The 22,983-nt window shown below is 45.3% G+C and overlaps 1 pseudogene; it reads right to left on the bottom strand.

The window, feature by feature from the left end:
* Positions 1-21,129: 21,129 nt before the first annotated feature.
* Positions 21,130-21,438, bottom strand: LOC116649471 (annotated as a pseudogene).
* Positions 21,439-22,983: the final 1,545 nt, after the last annotated feature.

The raw sequence follows: 22,983 nt of genomic DNA, 5'->3' as shown, positions 1-22,983 counted from the left end.
CTCCTGCGCAGGAGGAGGCCGGCCACCTCCCTGGTCTGGCGCTGGTGCCCACAACTAGTCCGAGGGCGTCCTCCCTTCTGCTGCGGTCCGGCTAGACTGGCCAGTGGCTTGGAGTCATCCTTACCCAGGCACAGCGGACCCCTTTCTGTCGTTGCAAAGAGAGGGAGGGGACGCCTGTGGGTCCTGTGGCCTTCTTTTGGGCTAGGCCGTCGGGAGGTTAGGAGAGTGTGCGTTTATTTAATGGTGTGGCACCCATTCAGCACCTCTGGAGTACCCTGGAGACCTTGCCAAACACTGTGCCTGTCTTTGTCTCCTTGCCAGTTATCCAGGGAAGGTAGAATTTTCCTGGTTTTAGGTAAGAAAAAAAAAAAAAAAAAAAGGATTAGCACATAACCATAGGGAAAATATATCTGTAAGACTGGGGCAGAACCTATTTATATGTTCTTTGTAACAGTAGGCATTCATTATTGGGTTTTTTTTTTAATTTCTTTTTTTGGTTGTTAACTGAGACATCCTAATTTGGTTAGATGTAAGATTCCAATAATCTGACATAATTGCGCCCAGTAAAGTTAAAAAAAAACATATGTCATTTGGCCCCAGGATCCCTGGAATTCACTAATAGGCTCTTTATGTTTAGGTAATTCTTCTTTCATCTCTGCTTGCTTTAAATGTGAAAGGACAGTGTCTGGGCAGGGATGAACCTGCCTAAATTGTTCTAGGTCCAAGTGCAAGCAGATTACCAACCAAGAGAGTAGAGTTTGTCTTTACTCAGGTATTTGCAAAAATGGGTCAACAGCTGAAAAATATTGAAGGCAGGAATCCTGGGTTCTGCCTCTGATTCTGTCCCTGAGTATGTGACCTCAGACAGTCACCACCTACTACTTGAGGCCTTGGTTATTTGAGATAAAGTATTTCCCTTCCTATTTTGCAGAGTTGTGCAAATCAAGTCCAGTGATGTGGGCAAAAGCACAGTGTCACCTGAAAAGCACTTTACTGAAAAATCAAGGTGTATTTTTTTATTTAAAAAAAAGATTTTATTTATTTGACAGAAAGAGACACAGCAAGAGAGGGAACAGAAGCAGGGGGAGTGGGAGAGGAAGAGGCAGGCTTCCCGCGGAGCAGGGAGCCCGATGTGGGGCTCGATCCCAAGACCCTGGGATCATGACCTGAGCCGAAGGCAGACGCTTAACGACTGAGCCACCCAGGCGCCCCACAAGGTGTATTTTTATATAAGGTGAACATTTAATTTATCCTCTAAACTGGACCCGCCCTTTTATAGAGTAGAAGAAGGAGCTTTCAAAAATTATGCAGGGCAATAGGCATAAACCGGGATTGTTGTAGGCAAGCTGGGACAAATGGCCGCCTGAATTCTAACTTGGTGAACATATACTTTTGCCTTGTCTTAAAAAGAATTTAAGGCTGCTTATAAAACATATGAAACTGATTTTGTTGTTGGTGGTGGTGGTGGTATTTTAGTGGGGAAATTGTAGGGAAGGGTGGTGAAGGTGATAGATCATGATTATGAAGCAGGAACCAAAAAATTTCTCCAAACATCTAGAAATCAAGTGCAGTTTCACAACTGCATTTATTTGTAAGACTTAGATGTGCAGAGTGTTTGAAGAGTCCCTGCAATATTGTGATTTTCAGGAAGTATATATTCGGTCATTCACATATTTATTTGCTCTTCAGCCAAGGTTCTGGGCTCACAGCTCTCAAAACTCTTGGAATTCCCTGAGCAATAAGAACAATGGAAGCAACTTTTGTCTTAATATTTGGTCTTTTGTCCTTAGTTCCTAAAATAGCTTCAGAGCCATAAAGGTGTAATGGGCATCTTGTGATTTATAACAAACCTCTTTCTACCACAACTGGGTTTATGTTAATGAGGTTATCGGAAAACACCTAAGGACGGGGGGCCTTGTTGCCAGGGAAACCATCCAGTGATTAGAGGGTTGGCATTGGCAGTCCCGCTGGACACCTGTGGGGAAGGGGAAGGGGCAGGGATTGAGTTCAGTCACCAATGGCCAGTGATTTAATTCATCATGCCTATATAATGAATCATCCATAAAAACCTCCAAAGGGTGGAGTTTGGAGAGCTTCCTGTTGGTGAGCACGTGGAGGTACTGGGAGAATGGGTCTCCTGGGGAGCACAAAGAAGCCCTGAGTTCCTTCCCCATACTTTGCCCTGTGGCTCTCTTCCATCTGGCTAGTCCTGATTATAGCTTTTTATAGTAAACTGGTGATCTAGGGAGTAAAATGCTTCTCTTAGTTCTGTGAGTTGCTGTAGCAAATTCATCAAACCTGAGGCAAGAGTCTTGGGAACTCCCCATCTATAGCTGGTGGGTCAGAAGCACATGAAATAACCTGGACGTGTAATTGGCATCTGAATGGGTGGGGAGCAGCCTCGTAGGACTGAGTCCCTAAACTGTGGGGTCTGACACTTTCTCTGGGTAAATAGGGTCAGAATTGAGTTGACTTATAGGACACCCAGCTGGTGTCTGGAGAATTATTGTTTGTGTGGGGAAACCTCCCACTGTCCACACCCCTCCCCAGTGGAATTGGGTCCAGGAACCCTGTTAGTTTCCCTTTTCAAATAGTAAAGATGGTGGTTAGGATGTGTAAGGAAGAAAGAATTGGATGATTTGACCAAGAAATATCTTGACTACTTCACTTTCAATACCATCCTCAAAAAGGGAGAAGAAAATAGGTTAGCACACCAGTATTGACTAGGGTGACTTAAGGGTGATGGGATGATTTGGGTCTTGCATTTTATTCCCTTTCACTTCCTTCCCCTCTGCTGCCAACAGTGATGTATGAAAGATAGCAGTCACTTTAGTTTTTCTTGTTTGCTGAACAAACAAGAGCCACAGAAATATAAAAAGCAACTGATAAGGAAAATATGGACCAGACTAAGTCAGAAGACTTGCTCTGAGTTGTAGCTCTACCCAGCAGAGGCATGGAGGAGCTAAGTTTTTCTTTGAGCATTGTTATTTCTAGACTCTGGTGACAATGACTTACAGCTGGAGAGAGGTGGGCTTCCCCCACAGGGTGAAGGGTGGGGCAGAATCCTGAGATGGAGAGAAACCAGCTCAGGGCCCACTGCACTAGTCTGAGGTTCTGACCTCAAGGCAGAGGAGGCAGGGAGGAAGGACTGCTTTTGAGGTAGCTGGCAGATGGAGTGGACAGGATTTGTGGACTCATACGAAGCAACATTGCTTCTGTAGGCAAAATCATGCAGTGTTCCAACTGAAATTCTGCTTCTCAAGGAATTCAATCCTTTAGTGAGAACAGGGGCTCTCACTCTAATGCCGGGTAACCACAGTGGGTGGCACTCCCACAGTTCTGGTGTCATTAAGGAAGAAGGAAGATGAAAGTCGAAGAGGGGTGATGATGAAGGATAGTTGGAAGGCAGGCACGCAGGCAGGGAAAAGGCCCCCCACCCTCAGAGGAAACCACCGTTAAAAGATTTTACACCACCCTGGAAGGAGCCCTCCACTCTTTCCCTTGTGATAGATAGATGACAAAAACCTGATTGGATGACAGGCACAAGGGGTTGATCAGATTAAAACAGCCCTCCCGGGACACCTGGGTGGCTCAGTCAGTTAATTGGTTAAACTGCCTTCACCTTAGGTCATGGTCACAGGGTCCTGGGATTGAACCCCGCCTTGCCTTTTGGGCTCCTTGCTCAGCAGGGAGCCTGCTTCTCCTTCTCCCTCTGCCTGCCACTGCCGCTTCGTGTGCTCTGTCAAATAAATAAATAAAATCCTTAAAAAATAAAATAATAATGTTATGGAACCTGGACTGGATCGCCCAACGGAAAAACCAAGCGGCACTCAGAGATCTTGGAGGATAGGAGGTTTATTTAAGGTCGGCGGGCTCAGAGGAGAGTGGTCTTCAAAGGTCTGAGCCCTTAGCACAAACAAAGGGGGCAATTTATACACTGCTACTTCCGCATACTTGGCACTTTTGGCGCGTGCGCGAAGCAGGGCAGGGAGAAGAATCCAGAAGAGCCCCGGGGCAAGGGCTGGGACTGTCTCGCTGGCTCTGTCCGCCATCTTAAGACACAGATTTTCCTTATCATTCCCCCCCTTTGATGCCCCTTTAAACACCTAGTTTAGAGGGCACTTTCATCTTCTAAGGGGTGATAATGAGTAAGGAGTAACTGGAGTCTGATTTAGCAATTTGAGTAGTGATAAACCTAGTAAGGGCATTAAGAATACAAGGACCAAATGCTACTATGAGGAGAAGCAATAGGAGGGGGCCGACGAGGGGGGCGAACCAAGGGAACCATTGTGAGAGGGTATCCCACCAAGTTGTCCGCTGGAGTGATTCCCACCGGCGATGTACTCGTTCTTGTAATTGGGTCAGAGTTTCTTGGACCACCCCTGACTCATTAGTATAGAAACAACATTCCTCCTGTAAGAAGAGGCAGAGCCCCCTTGTGCGCCGTGAGCAAGTCGAGCCCGCCCCTTGTGCGCCGTGAGCAAGTTTCACTGAGGCCAGTGAATCGAGTTGGCGCTGCAGAGCCAGGGCTGACTGAGAGGGCGGAAAAATCCGCCGTGAGTTGTTGAGTTAACCCCTGGTACTGAACCTGAGACATCCCGACGCCAGTGGCACCGAGGGCAGCACCTGATGTGGCCAGCAGGCTCACGATAAGAGGGATGGCCGTGGGGGAGTGTCGAGGGCGGCTAGGACGTCTCCATATGAGTGGGGCATCGCTCCCAGGGAGGACTGAAAGATCGGGTAAGAGACTGACAAGCATGCATGATTGATCTAACAGGGTGATGTAGATGTATACACCTTGATCACAAGCCAGAAAAGTGTTGTTAGGCGCACAGACCCAACTGTGGCCTGTGATGGGAGAGGAATAGTTGCCATAAAGCGGTAGCGGAGCCAGAAAGGGATCATCTGTGGTCCCCGGTGCCGAGGTGGGAGGTGACGTGGTAGACTGGTTGAGGATGACACCTAGGTATTGGATGGGACCGGGCTTTATACAGATCCAGCAGTCAGACACTAGGGGTGGATTTGAGTGGTTAAGTGCTTGGTGGGAGGCGTTAATCATACCTAACAGTTGCACTATAGATGCTTGCTGTGTGTGGATGGGGGACCCAGGGATGCACCAGGGCGAGTTATTTTCTGTTTGATGCTGAGGGTCGACTGCAAGGCTTGGGGCGAACGTGGACTTAATCATAAACTTGGCCATGGGGTCAGTCCCTATAGAGTGATAAGAGGAGAGTGATTCCTACAGCCCATGATGTGGCATTGGGTTCTAAGACTGAGAGGGCGAGCAGTATACAGTGATTGTTAGAGCAAGAGGATGGGGTGGCCTTGCGTGACAAGGAAATCTGGATGTCATTGTGCTGTTTAAGGCTCCACCACCCATTGGACCATTGTTCCATTCCCGGCCAAGTTGCCACCCAGGACTTGCATCCCCAGGCTTGTGAGTAGAACTGGGGGCAGGTGTTTGGCTATTGATGCATAGGGCCCCCACAGATGTAGATATCTACCAGCTGGTAACCTGAGTGAGGGTCATGGTAGGAACACCATCTATGAGGTTCCCAGGAGGTATCAAGAAGCTGGCATCCATCAAAATGGAGGTCAACCTTTGGTGTGTGCTCCTCCCAGGTGGAAGAAGTCAGTGGGGCCGCTGGGGCAGGATTGAGGGGGATAAGCTGGAAAGTCCATTTGCCAGTAACAGTGATACAAGAGTTTGCCCCCCTTGCCGGGCCAGGCAAGCTAGAGGCAGTGCGGAGGAACAGCACACCAGGTAGCAGAAGACCAGGACTGACTGGGGCCAGGAAAACCACGGTGAAATGCGCTCAGGAGTAGACAGCAGAAGGCCAGTAAAATTGGGATCTATGACCTTAGGTAGAGGGAGCCATCATGGCTAACCCGTCAGCAGATGAAACCCGTGGACAAGTAAGTGCAGTAATACACCCTAGGGACACCCAATAAGCAATGACAATGGTGAGCCTCTGGGGGAAAGTCTGGTCAGGAGGGGCAACAGTGTAGAGTCCGACTCCCAAGATGAGGGAAATCACGCCAATGAGAGCCAGGGACCATGGTGAGCAGATGTCCATCAGTTGGTGGAGTCTCGTCAAAGGTGAAGCCGGAGTGGGTTCGTGAAGTCTGGCTGGACTCTCCACTGGCGTGGCTCCTTGTCCGAATGATGAGCTTTCTTCACTCTTGAGTGATGGACCCACGGAGTGACACCTGAGACCTTGAGGGCAGTAGGGGTGGTTAGAACAACAATGTGGGGCCCTGTCCACTGCGGTTTGAGGGGGTCTTTCTTCCAATCTTTGACCCAAACTGACTCCCCTGTCTGGAAGGAGTGTACCTGAGACCCTAAGGAGATTGGGGCCCTCTCAATGGTGTACTTTTGTAATTTATTTAGGGTGGCCCCCAGGGCCTGAAGTTGCTCCTTTATCCCTTTATCTCCAACCTGATGCAAGTTTCCTGAAAGGCTTCCCAAGCACGGGGGAGGCTGTTCATATATTAATTTGAATGGGGAGAAACCTGATGTCCCCGGGCGGGCAGCGAGCATGCAGGAGAGCTAGGGGTAGCAGATCTGGCCATGGAAGGTTAGTCTCCCGACAAAACTTTCCTAAGGTTCCCTTGAGGGTGTGATTCATTTGTTCTACTTTCTCTGAACTTTGGGGCCGGTAAGTGGTGTGGAGTCTCCAGGTGATGTTGAGAGATTTGGTCAAGACCTGTACAATGTCTGCCACAAATGTGAGTCCATTGTCACTATGGATTGTTAATGGCAGGCCGAACCGGGTCACGATCTCCCGCAAGAGGACTTTAGCTACTTCCTGGCTTTGCTCCGTCCTGGTCGGGAAAGCTTAAACCCACCCAGAGTATGTGCATACTATTACTAGGAGATACTTGAATCCCCTGCTCGGCTGCACATCTGTGAAGTCTACCTCTAGATCTTCGAAGCGGGTTGCTCCCATCCTCTGGACACCTGGCAGGGGCTGTGGTGCAGACCGAGCATTATTTTTAGCACATGTTATGCATCATTCACTCGTTGCTCGGCATAGTGCTGGCAGCTGACTGATGTAGTAGTGCTTCCTGAGAAGGGCTCTAATGCAGTTTTTCCCAGCTGAGTGAGTTGGTGGTATTCCTTGACTAGATGCCCTCCAGTTGCTGTTGGAACAAAGATGCGCCCGTCTGGCATTATCCACCATCCCTTTTCAGTCAGGGTGGCCCCCTCAGCCATGGCCCATTCCTTTTCCTTTTTAGTGTAACTGGGCAGAGGGACTTCTTCTGGGGGTGTTAGGGCCATGGTGAGGGAAGAGGCTCTGTCTATGTCCTCACTGACTGTGGTCTTGACTGCCTCATCTGCCAGATGATTTCCCTGCGCTGTGGGGTCGTCTCCTTTCTGGTGTCCCTCACAGTGCAGGGTTGCTACTTCCTTTGGAAGCCTGATGGCTTCAAGGAGTCTCAGTATCTCCTCCTTGTTCTTGATAGCTTTTCCTGCTGCAGTTAGGAGGCCCCTTTCCTTGTAGATGGCTCCATGTATACGTACAGTAACAAAGGCGTTTTTTGGAAAGGAAGCAGTGTCCCTGTGTGTTCATGAGGGACACAACTGCATGAGGGACCTTGATGTTAAGTTCTTGCCCCAGGGTAAGTTTGTCCGCCTCCTTGATGAGTAGGACTGTGGCTGCCAGTGCCCTGAGGCACAGTGGCTATCCCGCTGCCAAGGGGTCCAGCTTCTTTGACAGGTAAGCAACTGGCCATTGCCAGGGTCCAACAGTCTGGGTGAGTACCCCGAGAGCTATTTTTTCCTTTTCATGCACAAAGAGATCGAAGGGTTTTTCTACATCTGGTAGGCTCAGGGCTGGAGCCCGCCCCAGGGCGATCTTTATCTCTGTGAAAGCGGCTTCTGCTTCCTCAGTCCAGGAAGAGGGTTCTCGATCTGGTCCCCCTAAGAGATCATAAAGGGGTCTTGCTATTGCTGAGAACCCAGGGATCCAGATGCAGCAGAGTCCTGCAGCCCCCAGGAATTCTCATAGGCCCCTTTTTGTCTGGGGCTGTGGCAGGGAGATGATGACCATTTTCCTCTCCTGCCCTAGTTCTCTTTTCCCTTGGGTGAGGAGGAAACCAAGGTATCGGACCTGTTGTTGGCAGATGTGTGCCTTCTTCCATGAGGCTCGGTATCCCGAGTCTGACAGGAGCTGTAGGAGGGCCTTGGTGGGTCACTGGCGAGGAGGAGGTTATCCACATACTGGAGGAGGGTGCATTGTGAGACCTCTCTTGGGAAGCTGGCGAGGGCCGCAGCCAGTGCTTCCCCAAAGAGGGTTGGTGAGTTTCTAAACCCCTGTGGGAGGCGCATCCAAGTCAGTTGCATCTGGTGCCCTGTATCAGGTTCAGTCCATTCAAAGGCAAACACTGGCTGGCTCTGGGGAGCTAAGCGGAGGCAGAAGAAGGCATCCTTCAAATCTAGGCAAGTGAACCACCTGGCCGGCCCTGGGATTTGGCCGAGGAGGGTATATGGATTCGGGACCACTGGGTGCAGAGAGATGGCCCACAGGTCTTGAACTGGTCGGTATCCCCCTCCTGGCTTCTTGACTGGCAGGAGTGGGGTATTCCAGGCTGACTGGCACTCGACTAGAATACCTGCTTCTTTGAGTTTGGTCAGATGTTCTTGGATGCTGATCTTAGCTTCTTGTGGAAGGGGCTATTGCCTTTGCCTCTGAGGTTGGGCTCCTGGGATCAGTTCAACAATGATAGGGGCCCGATTCCGGGCTAGTCCCAGTGGGTTGTTTTCAGCCCATACTGAAGGGCAGGCGAGTCTGAACTCCGGCGGGCTGCTCGGTTGGGCCTGGGCACAGAATAGCTTCCATTCTTCTTCCCTTGGCATGGTATTTGCTAGTATTAGATGCCCCATCTCCTCTTGCCTTGGGTTAATCGGAGGCTAGTGTGTCCAGTGGGCTCAAAGGTTATCTGAGCCCTAAGCTTGGAGAGTATGTCTTGGCCCAGGAGAGGGATGGGGCAGTCAGGCAGATAAAGGAATTCATGTCGGACCTTGTGGCCCCTGAGTTCACACTGGCAAGCCTGGCAAAAGGGCTATTGTATCTTTTGCGTCCCAGTGGCCCCGAGGATGGTCGCAGTCCTTTTGCTGAAAGGGACCACTGGGGAAGTGACAACAGAGTGCTCGGCCCCAGTATCAACCATTAAAGTCACTGGTTGGCCCCCTACCTTCATTCTGACCGTGGGCTCATGTGGGCCAAGGAGGAAAGAGCCTGGTCCCCCTCAGTCTGAGTCCATTCCCGCAAGGCCTATGAGGTCCTCCTCTTGGGGTTCTTCCTTGTAGCGGCTGGGCTTTTGAGCCTTTCCCCGATTGGGACATTCGTTTTTCCAGTGCCCTTTCTTTTTACGGTAGGCACATTGATCCCTTGCCAAGGGGGTTCTGGACTTCCCCCCTTTCAATGGCTGGGGTCACCCCATCTTTGTGTTGTCCTTTTCTTTCAGGGCAGCGGCAAGGAGGCTAACTTTCTTTTTCATCTTTTTGTCGGCTTCCTGTTCGGCTGCGACCTCCCTGTTCATGTAGACTTTATTGGCAATCTCTATTAGTTGGGTGATGTTCCTCCCGGCAAAACCTTCTAGTTTCTGAAGTTTTTTTCTGATGTCTGGGGCAGCCTGAGCCACGAAGGAGGTGTTTACCATCTGTTGGCTTTCCTGTGCCTCGGGGTCAAATGGAGTATATATCCTGTAGGCTTCACATAGTCTTTCGTAGTAGTCCCCGGGGGACTCCCCTGGTTGTTGAGTGACCGAGGATATCTTAGTCATGTTCATGGGTTTCTTAGCTCCTGCCTGGATTCCCCGGAGGAGGGCCTCTTAGTACTGGTGGATGTGGGCCTGTCCCTTGGTTCTAGTGAAGCCCCATGCTGGGTGCTCTTCGGGTGCGGCCGTATTAGCCCAGGCAGCAGGGTTGATGACTCCCACTGGTGCGTGCTCTTCCAGGTATTGCCGTGCACCTTTCATTATTCTCCTTCTTTCCTCTGTGTTAAACAGGGTGCAGAGTAACTGTTGGCAGTCTTCCCAGGTTGGCTGATGAGTCTGGAAGAGGGATTCTATGAGGTCTACCATGGCCTGTGGTTTCTCAGAGTAGGATGGGGTGTTAGGTTTCCAGTTGAGGAGGTTGGTGGTGAAGAAGGGCTGATAATACATCATGGAACGGCCGGGTTGGACCATCCCGTCTTTATTGCGCCTCTCGGGTTCCTGCGTCTCTCGTACCAGCATTTGGAGGGCGCTTGCACCCAGCCTGGGCGCAGCCTGGCTGCTGGTCCTGGAGAAAGTGGATCCTTTGGGCCTGGGGGCACCGGTGGATTCTCTGGGCCTGGGGGCGCCGGTGGATCCTCTGGGCCTGGGGGTGGCAGTGAAACCAATGGTGGTGGAGTGTCTGGAACTGAAGGGCCAGGTGTAGATGGTCTTGGGGGTATGTACGGTGGGGGCAAGATCGGTTCCTTCTTGGGATCTCCGGCTAGGATTTGTGGAGACTGGGGCTTTTGCTGATTTTCTTTAGGTCGCTTGGATGAGGCGATTAAGACCCTGGCCTGTCCCTGCCTATTGCAAGTGAATCGCACCCAGGGGGGAAGGGTCTGAGCAATTCCTAGCCAGGAGTCAATGTACGGAAACTGGTCAGGGTGTCCTGGTTTTCCTGTTATGACTCGCCATACTCGACAAATCGTTGGGACATTCAGTGTCCCTTCTGAAGGCCACCCGACATCAAAGGTGGGCCATTCCAATTCACATAGGGTTCTCAATTTTCCGGGGTTCATCCTGACTCCATAGTCTCCTGAAAACCCCTTCTTGAAATTTTTGATCATGGCCTCTAGAACTGTAGGTTTACTCTGTCCTGACCCCATGGTGATGTCCCCGTGTGCGGTGGAGCAGAGATAGACAAAAGGGGGGTGCCTCCTGAGGTGAGGAGACCAATCAGATGCCCGTCTGGCCGTGTTCTGAAGGAGCTTAGGTGAGGCTTAGCCCTAGCGGTCTCAGTGTTGTGACTTACGATCGGAAACTATTCCAATGCCGCCACTATGCCATTCACCACAGAATCACAGATGGGCCCACTCAGACTCCGTAGGCTTCTGGGGACTTTAAGGGTGCCCGCCCATGGAGTCACAGAATCAGTCCACTTGAGCAAGCCAGGTTGGACTGCACATTCACTCACGCATTCACACTCCAGAAGTTATTACATTCCCTCCCTGGGAATCCCTACCTGTGAGACCTGTAAGAGGTCTCTGGGAGGTGATCAGACTCCCCTTCCGCCCCAGTGGGGGTGGGCCTGTCTGGGTCCTGGGGCCCCAGGCCTTACCGGAATCTGACGTTCGGACCAGGTCCTCACCTGCCAAGTCTACTCGAGTCTGGCAGGAACAGCAGAGCGGGGCTGGCCTGAGGCGACCGGAGTGGGAGACTACCGAAAATTAGGCAGGGCGTGCCTTCTCCATTACGATCCCTCCTTCCGTCACTGCCCCACCGTTGCCCCCAAACCGGTGGCTACAATGGGCCAGCGCAGTTGGGTTTCCCAGTCAGGGAACCAAATGTTACGGAACCTGGATTGGATCGCCTGACAGAAGAACAAAGCGGCACTCGTAGATCTTGGAGGATAGGTTTATTTAAGGCCGGCGGGCTCAGAGGAGAGTGGTCTCTAAAGGTCTGAGCCCCGAGCACAAACAAAGGGGGCAATTTATACACTTCTACTTCCGCGTACTTGGCAATTTTGGCGCCTGCACAAAGCAGGGCAGGGAGAAGGACCTGGATTGGTGTGCGCTGGAAGCCGAGCAGGGAGAAGAACACAGAAGAGCCCTGGGGCAAGGACTGGGACTCTCTCACTGGCTCGGTTGGCCATCTTAGGACAAAGACTTTCCTTATCAATAAAACAGCCCTCCAACAAGCCCATGAAGAACCCTAGACTTAGAAACTCCAGTGGTGACCCTCTCGGGTCCCCTCCCTCTTTGGGAGCTTTGTACTACCACTCAATAAACTTTGCTTCACTATCACTCAATAAACCTTGCTTTGTTGCCCACCACTCTGCCTGGTCTGCCTCTTCATTCTTTGAAGTGGCATGACCAAGAACCATGGGCACCGAAGGAGAAAAAATCCTGTAACAGTGGGTTCTAGCTGTTCCATGAAAAAGTGAGAGTGCAGGATCCTCATCACCACAGTGGTGGCAGGTGGAGACCTCCAGCTACTGCAGCGGAGGAGTTGGACTCCTGATTTCTGCTACTCTTTATATGTCAGGGATGTTCCTGAGTGAGACATGTGTAAATCAGGAGCTCTCTTCTCCTGGTATGTCTACCTGATTCATATCAGACTGGTATCTTCGTACTGATTTGAAAGGCTCCTCCCTACCCCCCCCAAAAAAAGTTCGTTTCTTACTCTTTTAACTAATGCAACTTATGATTCAGAAAATGGCAGTTTGCTCCAAGGAGTGGGGTCTAGTGTTCATGTTTTGGGGAAGATCAGTACTGTGGAACATAAAATCATAATTCTAAATACCTTGATAAATGAAAGAGGGAACTAGCCAAAGAGAGGTAGTTTAGCCTAAATGTAGGATAGTATATTGGAGAGGCAAAATAAACTGTTTGAATAGATGATAAAAACTGACTCTGGAAATATAACAGGAAAAAAAAAAAGCCAGGGTCAGTTCCTCAAAAAAATGCAACTGAGGGGCACCTGGGTGGCTCAGTCGTTAAGTGTCTGCCTTTGGCTCAGGTCATGATCCCAGGGTCCTGGGATTGAGCCCCGCATCAGGCTCCCTGCTCAGCAGGAAGCCTGCTTCTCCCTCTCCCACTCCGCCTGCTTGTGTTCCCTCTCTCGCTGTGTCTCTCTCTGTCAAATAAATAAATAAAATCTTAAAAAAAAAAAAATGCAACTGAGAATTTACCTCCTGATCTAGTAATTCCACTTCTGGTTAGATACCCAGACGAATTGGAAGCAGGGAATCTAACAGAGAATTTGCACAACAGTGTTCATAGCAGCATTGTTCACAATAGCGGAAAGGTGGAAAGAGCCCAAATGTCTACCACCCGATGAATGGATAAACAAAGTGTGGTATATACATATAATGGACTATTATTCAGCCTTAAAAAGGAATGAAATTCTGACACATACTGCAACATGGACAAACCTTGAAAACATTTCACTAAGTGAAATAAGCCCAACCTAAAAGGACACAGACTCTATGATTCCACTTAGATGAGGAGCCTAGAATAGTCAAATGCATAGCGACAGAGATTGAATGAATGGTGGTTGTTGGAAGCCGAGAGGAGGAGGGAAAGGGGTGTTAATGTTTAACGGGTACAGAGTGTCAGCCTGGGATGATGACAGTTCTGCAGGGGGATAGTGGTGATGGTTGTACAGCAATGTAATCTCACTTAGTGCCGCTGAGCTGTGCACTTAAAATGGTTAAACTGGTCAATTTTACATTATTTATGTTTTACCATGATAAAATAAAGTTAAAAAAGAAATGTCAGGGGAAAGCTTTTCTGAGGGTGTGCAACAGACTATGAAACCAGCAGTGTAGATCCAAAGTTGAAGGAAACCCAGGTCTGCATGCAAGCTGCGGTGTGCAAGATATTTTCCCCAGCACTAGCCATGCTCTCCTTTCTTCAGTTCTCCTTCATAATTATAAAGAGATGATAATACATTAAAAAGATCCATAAGAGGAGGAAAAGAGGTAGCATGGTATAGTGTGTTCTGCGCTTCTGAAACGTTTCCATCCAAGTATCCCTAATAGCTAAAAGTGTGAACTTGGAACTGTGAACTTTAATTTCTGGAGACAGAGTTTAAAGCCCTCGTCAGAGATGGGATGTTTCTTTAAAGTCCCCTGTCCCATCTTAGACACGTATGCCAATTTTCCATTCTATTCCCTAATATATTTATGTTTATCTTAATGCCATTTTTCATGTAACTCATTCAACTAATGCTTGAGTGCCTGCAGTGGACCACTTAGGGTTCCTAGCAGGGGTAGAGTGGGGCGCGAAACAGACAAGGTTGCAGTCCTCTCAAGGGTCGGGTGAGGGATGGTGGAGGAACAAAAGAGGATGCACGCATTACCTAGCATGCAGAACTCATGCTTCGGCTCTGTGCATCTTGCTTAGCTTCTTGTCCCTGCCGGGTTGACTCACTGGCCTGGGAATCAAGAGGCTGGGTTCCATGCAGTTGTGCGGGTCTGGATACATTCACTTGGCTCTCGCCATCTCTATTTCTTAAGCTTAGAAGTCACAGAGCTGGATCCCAAGCAGTCACAGCTGGGCAGGGGAGCGTCCCCCCCCCACCCCCAACACCCCCGCACCCGGCCTTGATACCACTGGGACTTTCTCCAGCAACTTCTTGCTTTCCTACTCTCATCCGTTCCCTCTCTGGGAAAGGTAACTCCTATAAAAATGATTTATGGCCACTGCCCTGCTGCGCTGCCCCTGGGAAACCTGTATCCTCCTGTGGGAACTTGCTTTCTGCTTACAAATTTCCTGAAAGTGTGGACGGATGCCTGTACTTTAGACTTTGCCCTAGATGATAAAAGTACAGCGCAATCCACTTTAACCCCAAATTTGTTATAATTTGGGATTTGGATTCCACCCAGCTCTCATTATAATGCTTGTTCTTTATTAAATGCTCAAAGTATGCCAACCACTATTAAATGCATTTCATTTAATCCTCAGGAGAACTTTATCATACATTTTAGTGTAATGGTTAATAGAAGGGCTCTTGGAGTCTGCTGCTGGGTACCCTTCTGGCTGCCTTACTTACCAACTGTGTGACTTCAGACAAGTGACTTAGCCTCTCTTTGAGCCTCTATTTTCACATCTATAAAATGGGATAATAACCCAATGGATACAAAAATACAGATTTGAAGGGGTACACGCACCCCGATGTTTCTGGCAGCATTATCAACAATAATCAGACTGTGGAAAGAGCCCAGGTGTCCATCAACTGATGAATGGATAAAGAAGGGTGGTACACACACACACACACACACACACACACACACACACAGGAATATTACTCAGCCATCAAAAAGAATGAAATCTTGGCATTTGCAGTGACGTAGATGGAGCTAGAGTGTATTATGCTAAGCAAAATAAGTTAGTCCGAGAAAGACAAATATCATATGTTTCACTCATATGTGGCATTTAGGAAACAAAACAGATGAATGTGTGGGAAGGGCAAAAAAAGGAGGGGGGTAGGCAATTCATAAGAGACACTAATGACAGAGAACAAACTGAGGGTTGCTGGAGGGGAGGTGGGTGGAGGATGGGCTAAATGGGTGATGGGTATTAGGACGGCATTTGTTATGATGAGCACCGGGTATTGTCTGTAAGTGATACATCACTGAATTCTACTCCTGAAACCAATATTACACTGTATGTTAACTAACTAGAATTTAAATAAAAATTGGAAGAAAAAAAACTTGCTGATTAAGAATTATAACATGCTTTATTTTAATAGTTGGACTACCTAGTATATGGTTTGCTTCATGAAATATACAAATTTTTAAAAAATTTTATTTGTATTAGACTGCAAGGTGTAATTTTGTGAAACATAATAAATACACAAAAATGTTTAAAAGATAAAATAAATGAAATGGGATGATAATAGTGTCCAGCTGCTGTGAGAATGAAATGAGGTAATACATGTAGAATGACAGATAATAAGTACTTTAAAAAAAGTGTGTCTTTTATTATCCCTATTTTACAGATAAGAAAATTGAGGCTCAGAGATGTTAAACAACTTGCCAAAGGCACACTGATAGGAAAGAGCAGAAGTAGGATTGGGACCCAGGACTGTCTGGAGTCAAAGTCCACGGTCCCAATGACTTGACTTATCCAGGGGTCTTAATTGCCAGGATTGCTGGTTTCTGAGAGGACCTCATTAGGGCACAGTCCCTTTCACCTTATAGCCTGGCTTGGACCTTGAGGCCGTTACTTTGGCTACATTCTATGACTATGTTCTATACCACACTGATGCTCTGTGCTTTGTGTTAGGCTTATGGTGTCTGTCTAGCATCTTAACTTTCTTGGAGTAAAATGTTATGAAACAAAGAAGAAAAGCAATTTTTATAATAATAATAATAATAATAATAATAATAGAAGCCAACCTATTTCCCCATCTGCTGTGAGAACATACATGCTCCAGTGTCCACAACTCTTAATCTCTTCCTAACTCACTTCTGTTGTCCAAAGCTGGAGTCTAAGCTAGGACCCACAGGGCAGGGGTGGGGTGAGAGTTCACAAGCAATTTGCAAAGCGAATAGATACCCACCAGCAATGCAGACCTGATTTTAGGTATTTCCCGCATCCTCTGCCTATCCAGGGCACTCTATTATTTTCCCTGCATCCTAGGTGTCTGCTCTATTTCTATTTTCCCATTACTGGATCATCTTCCAACTTTTCATGCTATCAACCAAAAGGGCAAATATTAATTTTTAGTAATATGAGGCCCAAGGAGGGAGAAGACGTAAGCAAAGTGTCAGTAGATAATTCCAGTATTAAACCATCAAGCACTTATTTTCCAGACAAACAGGGGTGCACATGTTTGCATGCATGTGCGCGCGCGTGCGCACACACACACACACACACAAGCAGTTTCCCCTTCAGTGGTGGTGAGGATGGGAAGCACTCAAGAAGTGCCATTTTTATACAGATTCGGGTATATTTGTTTAACCTTTCTACTTGTTCCAGATGTACTTTATGAATTATAGAACTAGGTTTTGAAGTTCTATGCAATATTTAATGTGTGATAAAATTTTTAACAGCATAAAAGGGTATACTATGAATAATAAAATCTTTTCTTTCTTCCCCCAATCCCACTTCTCAGAGGCAATCACTATAAACAATTTCTGTTTTTAACTCTTCTAGGGGTTGCCGTTAGTCTCTAATGACCGATTTACTGACTTTAGATGATTTCTTTTATCCTTCTTTGGAAGATGGAGAATTTTAGTGCCACTTGGCCACCCTCTGCTTTCCCTAGTTCCTGTCATATCATCTTGATCAACCGGTGTCTGAACAAGTTGATATCTGGCAAGGTGGGGACATGTTTGACTTCAGGATAGTAATAGTCGTCCTTTGTCAGGTCCTTATTATTGGCAGCCAGGCGATGTGCTAACACTTTATATATGACCATTTAATTAATCTTCATGCCCGTGCTAGTAAATAGGCCCTACCTGCATTATACAGATAAGGAAATTGAGGTTTGGGCTAGTTATGTAACTTGCTCAGCGTCTGATAGTTACTAACTGGGAGCTAGATTTAACCTGTACTTTCTAATACCCACTTTAAATCTTAACCATTACTGCCCCAGAACAACAAATGCTCTAAGGCCAGTCTAGTTCTGCCACCAGCGAGTATTTCCTTCATCCTGCACGTTGTCTATTTGTGTGTGTGCACGTGTGCACGTGCATATGTATTCACATTGATACTATGTAGAAATAAAGTGTATGAGGATTATGACAGTGATATATTAATGAACAGGAGAGGGGAAATGGAATGTTATAAGGTTCTTCACATATAGATATGTTTGTTTTTATTTTGTTCAAGAAAGTCAGTTATCTTTTAAAGAGATTAAAAATTAGAAAAATCTTTTAGATATACTCAAATATTTACCATTTCTAGCACTTTTCATTCCTTCATACCAATCTAAGTTTTTATATGATGTAATTTTTTTTTTGCAGCCTGAGGAACTTTGAAAAACATTTCTTGTAAAGCAGATATGCTGGCACAGAATTCTGTCTTTGTCTGAAACATGTCTTTATTTCTCTTTTGTGTTTAAGAGATGTTTTTGTTGGAAGTACAATTATAGGTTGACAGTTTTTCCTTTCAACCCTTTAAAGATCTTGGTCCATTTTCTTCTTTCTTCAAGAATTCAATATTCCCCTATTTTCTCTGGCAACTTTTTGTCATTGATTTTCATCAATATGCATTGATGTAATTTGTAGTTTTCTCTGTCTTCATCTTGCTTGAGGATCATTGAGTTTCTTGGCTCTCTGGGTTAATATCTTTCACTAAATATAGAAAATTAACAGCCATTATTTCCTCAAATATTTTCTTTTGCTCCACCCTACTACCCTAATTTTTGAGACTCTAATTATATAAACATTAGACTGTTTAATTTTGTTTCATAGATCATTGAAGCTATTCATTTTTTAATCCTCTTTTTTTCTCTGTGATTTGGTTTGGATAGTTTCTGCTTCCTGTCTTCAAGTTTGCTTGTCTTTTTCTGTAGTGTTTAAATTTATGTCAGGCCCATCTAATTAATTTTTCATTTCAGGTATTATATCTTTCAATTCTAGAAGTTCCATTTGGACCTTTTAATAGTTTCCATTTCTTGCCTCAATGTGTTTATGTTTTCCTTTAAGTAATATTTACAATAATAGTTTCAAAGTCCTTATCTGCTAATTCCATCATCTCTGTCATTTCTGGGTCTCCATATTGACTAACTTTTCTCCTCGTTATAGATTACATTTTCCTACTTCTTTGCAGGTCTAGTGGTTTTTGTTTGTTTGTTTGTTTTTATTGAGTGATAGAGTCTAGATTGTGTTGTGTTCCTTCAAGAACTGTTGAGCTTTGTTCTGGCCTGCAGTTAATTTACTTGTGGATCAGCTTGATACTTTCAAAGCTTAACTTTATGCTCCGCTAGAATGGATTTCTGGTAGTTTAACTCTATAGCTAGATTATTTTTATTCATAAGACTTGGGCTTTCTGGCATCTCTAACGAATGTTCTAGATGTTTAATGAGATCTCTCCACTGTGGTTGATCAGAATGGAAAGGTCTCCTAAAACTTTGTGAGCTTCACAGCTGTTCAGTTCATAGCTCTCTGGACATTGTTTTTTTCCCCAATATTCTTATCCCCCTAGACTGTGTGCAGATTTCTGGAGGTTTTTTTCTCTGTATAGTATCCACTTCTCACACATTTTCTGGGCAAATTCCAGCAATCTTAATCTCACCAAACTAAAATCTCTGTCTCCTCAACTGAGCAAGGCTGTTCTGCTTCAGGTTCCTCCTCTCTGTGCCAGAATCTAAGTGCCTTTAAGCCTAAAGCTGAGGAAATTTGAACTTACCTCATTTGTTCCCTTTCTCTTAGAGATTATAGTCTTGTATAGCCTGTTGTTCAGTGTCTAAAATAGGTGTGTTTCATCTTTTGTCCATGTTTATCTATATTTCACTGATGGCAAGGGGTCTAGGATAATACCAGTCACTCCATCACAGCCTGAGTAGAAGTGGTTTATTCTCAGAGTTTTCATCTAATGAAGTGAAGTTTCCTTCGGTGAGAGTTGTGCTGAATGCTCAGAAACTAAGATGGTCTTATCAAACAGCAAGACCACTTTGGGTTTTGATCCCACGCAGGTATGTAGTTATCAGCAACCACTTGAGTCTTCAGCTAATAATAAGCATGAGTCTTCAGGTCTGAAACCCACTGACTTCTTCCTTTTACTCTCTTTTTCTTATTAGTTGATTACTGTAGGTTCAATTACTTGCTTAAGGCTATATACTCCTCCTCCACTTGTAGGCATTATTCTTTAATGTTATTAGTTATCATGTAGTATCATGTATCAGAATTATTTATGTTCCTCTCTCTTCAATATTCTATTGAAGTCTAGCCATCATACAGAAAAATGCACAAATAATAAGTGTACAGTTTAATGAATGATGACAAATTTAATGGGCTCATGAAAAGAACACCCAGATCAAGAAATAGAACACAACCAGTTCTGCAAAAGTCCTCCTTGTGCCTCTTCCCCATCACTACACTGCCTCCAAAGGTAACTACTCTCCAGACTTCTAAAACTGATGCATTAGATTTGTTTGTTTTTAAACTTCATATAATTGGAATTCTACCTTTGCCCTTGTTTTCATTCAATATATTTGTGAAATTCATCCTTGTTACTATATATAGTTTTAGTTGATTTATCCTCTTTACTAAATGATATTTTATAAATATATCATGCATCACTATCAATGTGGACTATTATGAAGGGCACTACCACATTTAGAACTATAGTATATTTTGCCAATTTAACATTTCCATTGGAAAGATTACTGGAACTGAGTTATACTCTATATATTGAACTTTAAAACTCAAATTCATAGTAATTCACAAATATTTATCAACTGTGTACTATATTCCAGGTACCAGACTAGACACCAACACTGGGGCCTTTGAGGATTTTATAGTCTAGTGAGAAGGGATAGACATAAAAGTATATAATCACAATATATAGTAGTAATATGTTAACAAGAGCCATAACTATGACTTTGTTAAAATTACTTCAAATGATTTACTTTTTTAAACATTCATTTTGCATAAAAGGTATCTGCCTATATTAAGGGATCAATCTTCTGGAATTCCCAGAGGTGCCTTTACAGATAATTCAGACAGATTTAGAAAGATTAAAGAGAGTCATTCTTTTCAAAGAGTATCTGTTCAGTCAGTTGAGAAATCCTATTATGCATCAAAGAAATGCCAATGTTATTCCCACAGGCTTTCCTTCCTCTGTGTTCCCCTTAAATGACCTTGGACCTTTTCTTTTCTCACTTATGGCCTCTCTCAACCAGCTCATCCATTCCCTGGGCTTTAACTACTGCTTGTATCTGTCCATGGCCACCCCCCCCCCCATCTTTAACTCTACTCCAGTTTCTCTCTGAATATTTAACTACTCTGGTTTTTTGGTTTTTTTTCCCTGAAAAAAAGAGTTCTACATCTTGGTGATCACATTTATTGAAAGGGTTGGAAAAAAATTAAAATGCCCTTTAGCTTAAGAATTTTTTAGTTATCCGCAAATCAACTCATTTCAGGAGTGGAAGAATCCTTGGTCATTTCTTAATATCAAAATTTATGCAGGTTTCTCTTTTGAATGTCTTCTACATTTAAAGATGCAATCATGGGGTGCCTGGGTGGCTCAGTCGTTGGGCGTCTGCCTTCGGCTCGGGTCGTGATCCCGGGGTCCTGGGATCGAGCCCCACATCGGGCTCCCTGCTCCGTGGGGGGCCTGCTTCTCCCTCTCCCACTCCCCCTGCTTGTGTTCCCTCTCTCGCTGTGTCTCTGTCAAATAAATAAAATATTAAAAAAAAAAAGAGGCAATCATACAAAAGCTCCTATATTCCATACATGATAAATTCTTTGTTTCAGCCAACTCTTAATGGAGGGGCAACTAGTACAACACCATCTCCCTGGACAAAAAGCATTGGAATATTCCATTTTGTTGATTTATCTATCTCTTCATATGTTTCCTCATCAATTTCTATAGTAGTCACAGTTTCTTCCATATCTCCCAATATCATATGTAAATGCTGATCATAAGCATGTAATCTGCCTCAAAGCTCTCTGTCATTTCTCACTTTCACATAAATTCGCTCATCCAGGCTGAGCCTGATGAGATCCAGGGGCTCTTCTACAGTGTTGGTAGTTTGTTGCTGGTCCACGTCATCCACCATGTTTCAAACCCTGCATCCTTTCCCCAACTACTCTGGTTTTTAACTGCCTTTCAGGTACCTCCACTGGCACATCAGTTCAACAGGTCCCTGAGTACTGACTCCTGTCTTCACAGTCCTCTCTTTCCTCTCTCTCCTATTCCAGTGGAACCACTAACATTCATCCAGGCAGGGAGCCATTTTAATTTCTTTCTCCCCCTTCACCCTCCACTTCAAGTCAATCAGTAAAGTTTGTTAGTTCTATCTTGTAGAATTAACTTGTAACTCTATCTTGAATCTATCCACTCTCTTTATTTCCATGGCCACTATTATGATTTAAGCTCTTACTATTTCTTTCTGGGTTATTGCCATCACCTCCTTCTAGATCTTTTGGACTTCAATCTTATTCTTCATATTCTTTTATTTTCCAAACTATGAATTATTTTCCAAATCTTATTATTTCCTAGCTTAAAAATCTTGGTGTTACTCCATTACTCATAGGAGAGCTTCCCAAAGCTTGTGCCCCAATTGTGTGTTACAGTGGATTAAGAATGCCGAGGGTGACAACCAAAGTTGGGCCAGGTGTGTTGTCAGTCACAAGAAGCCTCAACTTTTTACCTCATTGTGCCATATGTTTTTTCATTTTCCATATATGGTATGAATGGAAAGATTAGAAAGGGCTGGCTACAGATTTAGGTCTAAACTCCCAATACTTGTTGACTTCTCTAGTCCCCTCTCCAGCATTCATCACCTTACACCTTATTATCTAGTGATTGACATTTCCTGCCACATGCCAAGCTGTGTCATGCCTATATCATTGCATAGAGCACAAGCTCTTCCATCAACCTTCAGTGAATCTCTCCCTTTAACAAGCTGGCAAGCTTTTATACATCTTTTAAAATGTAATTCAATCTTTGCTGTCTTCGGTAGCCTTCTCTGAGTTTCCAGGATGGAATTGGCCATTCTGGCCTTTGTGCTTCCACTATAGCTCATAATCTACCTCCATCATGGCATCATCACACAGAAGAGCATCTTTTGGTTAACATGTTTATCTCCCTTGCTAGTCTGCAAGCTGCTTGAAGCTTTTCCTCTTTCTTTCCCCAGGACCTGGCACAAAGGAGGCTTAAGAAAAGATTAGGTGAACTAAATGCAATATAATAGTTTATATCAGTCAGGATGGGGTATGTTATGTTGTTGTAACAAATGACAATATAGTAAAAGTTTATTTCTCAGTCATGCTATAATCATTCAGATTGATGGATGTTCCCTATCAACTCGAGTTCACTCTGGAGAATTATACATGCCCTTCATACACGCACACACATTCATTTTAAAACATTGTGATATAACACACATTATATAAAATGTACCATTTTAACCAATGTGTATAATTCCATGGCATTAAGTGTATATTTACAATGTTTTGGAACCATCACTACTATCTAGCTTCATAACATTTTTATCACCCCAAATGGAAATCCCACACCCATTAGGCACATTCCCTACCCCTACCCCTCACCCCCAACCACTGGCAATTACTAATCTGCTTTCTTTCTTTGCTTATTCTGG

This window comes from Phoca vitulina, unplaced genomic scaffold (assembly GCF_004348235.1).
Source record: "Phoca vitulina isolate PV1807 unplaced genomic scaffold, GSC_HSeal_1.0 scaffold48, whole genome shotgun sequence".
Taxonomy (NCBI): Eukaryota; Metazoa; Chordata; class Mammalia; order Carnivora; family Phocidae; genus Phoca; species Phoca vitulina.
The sequence above is the reverse complement of the archived record's forward strand: the minus strand, read 5'-3'. Positions and strand labels throughout refer to the sequence as shown.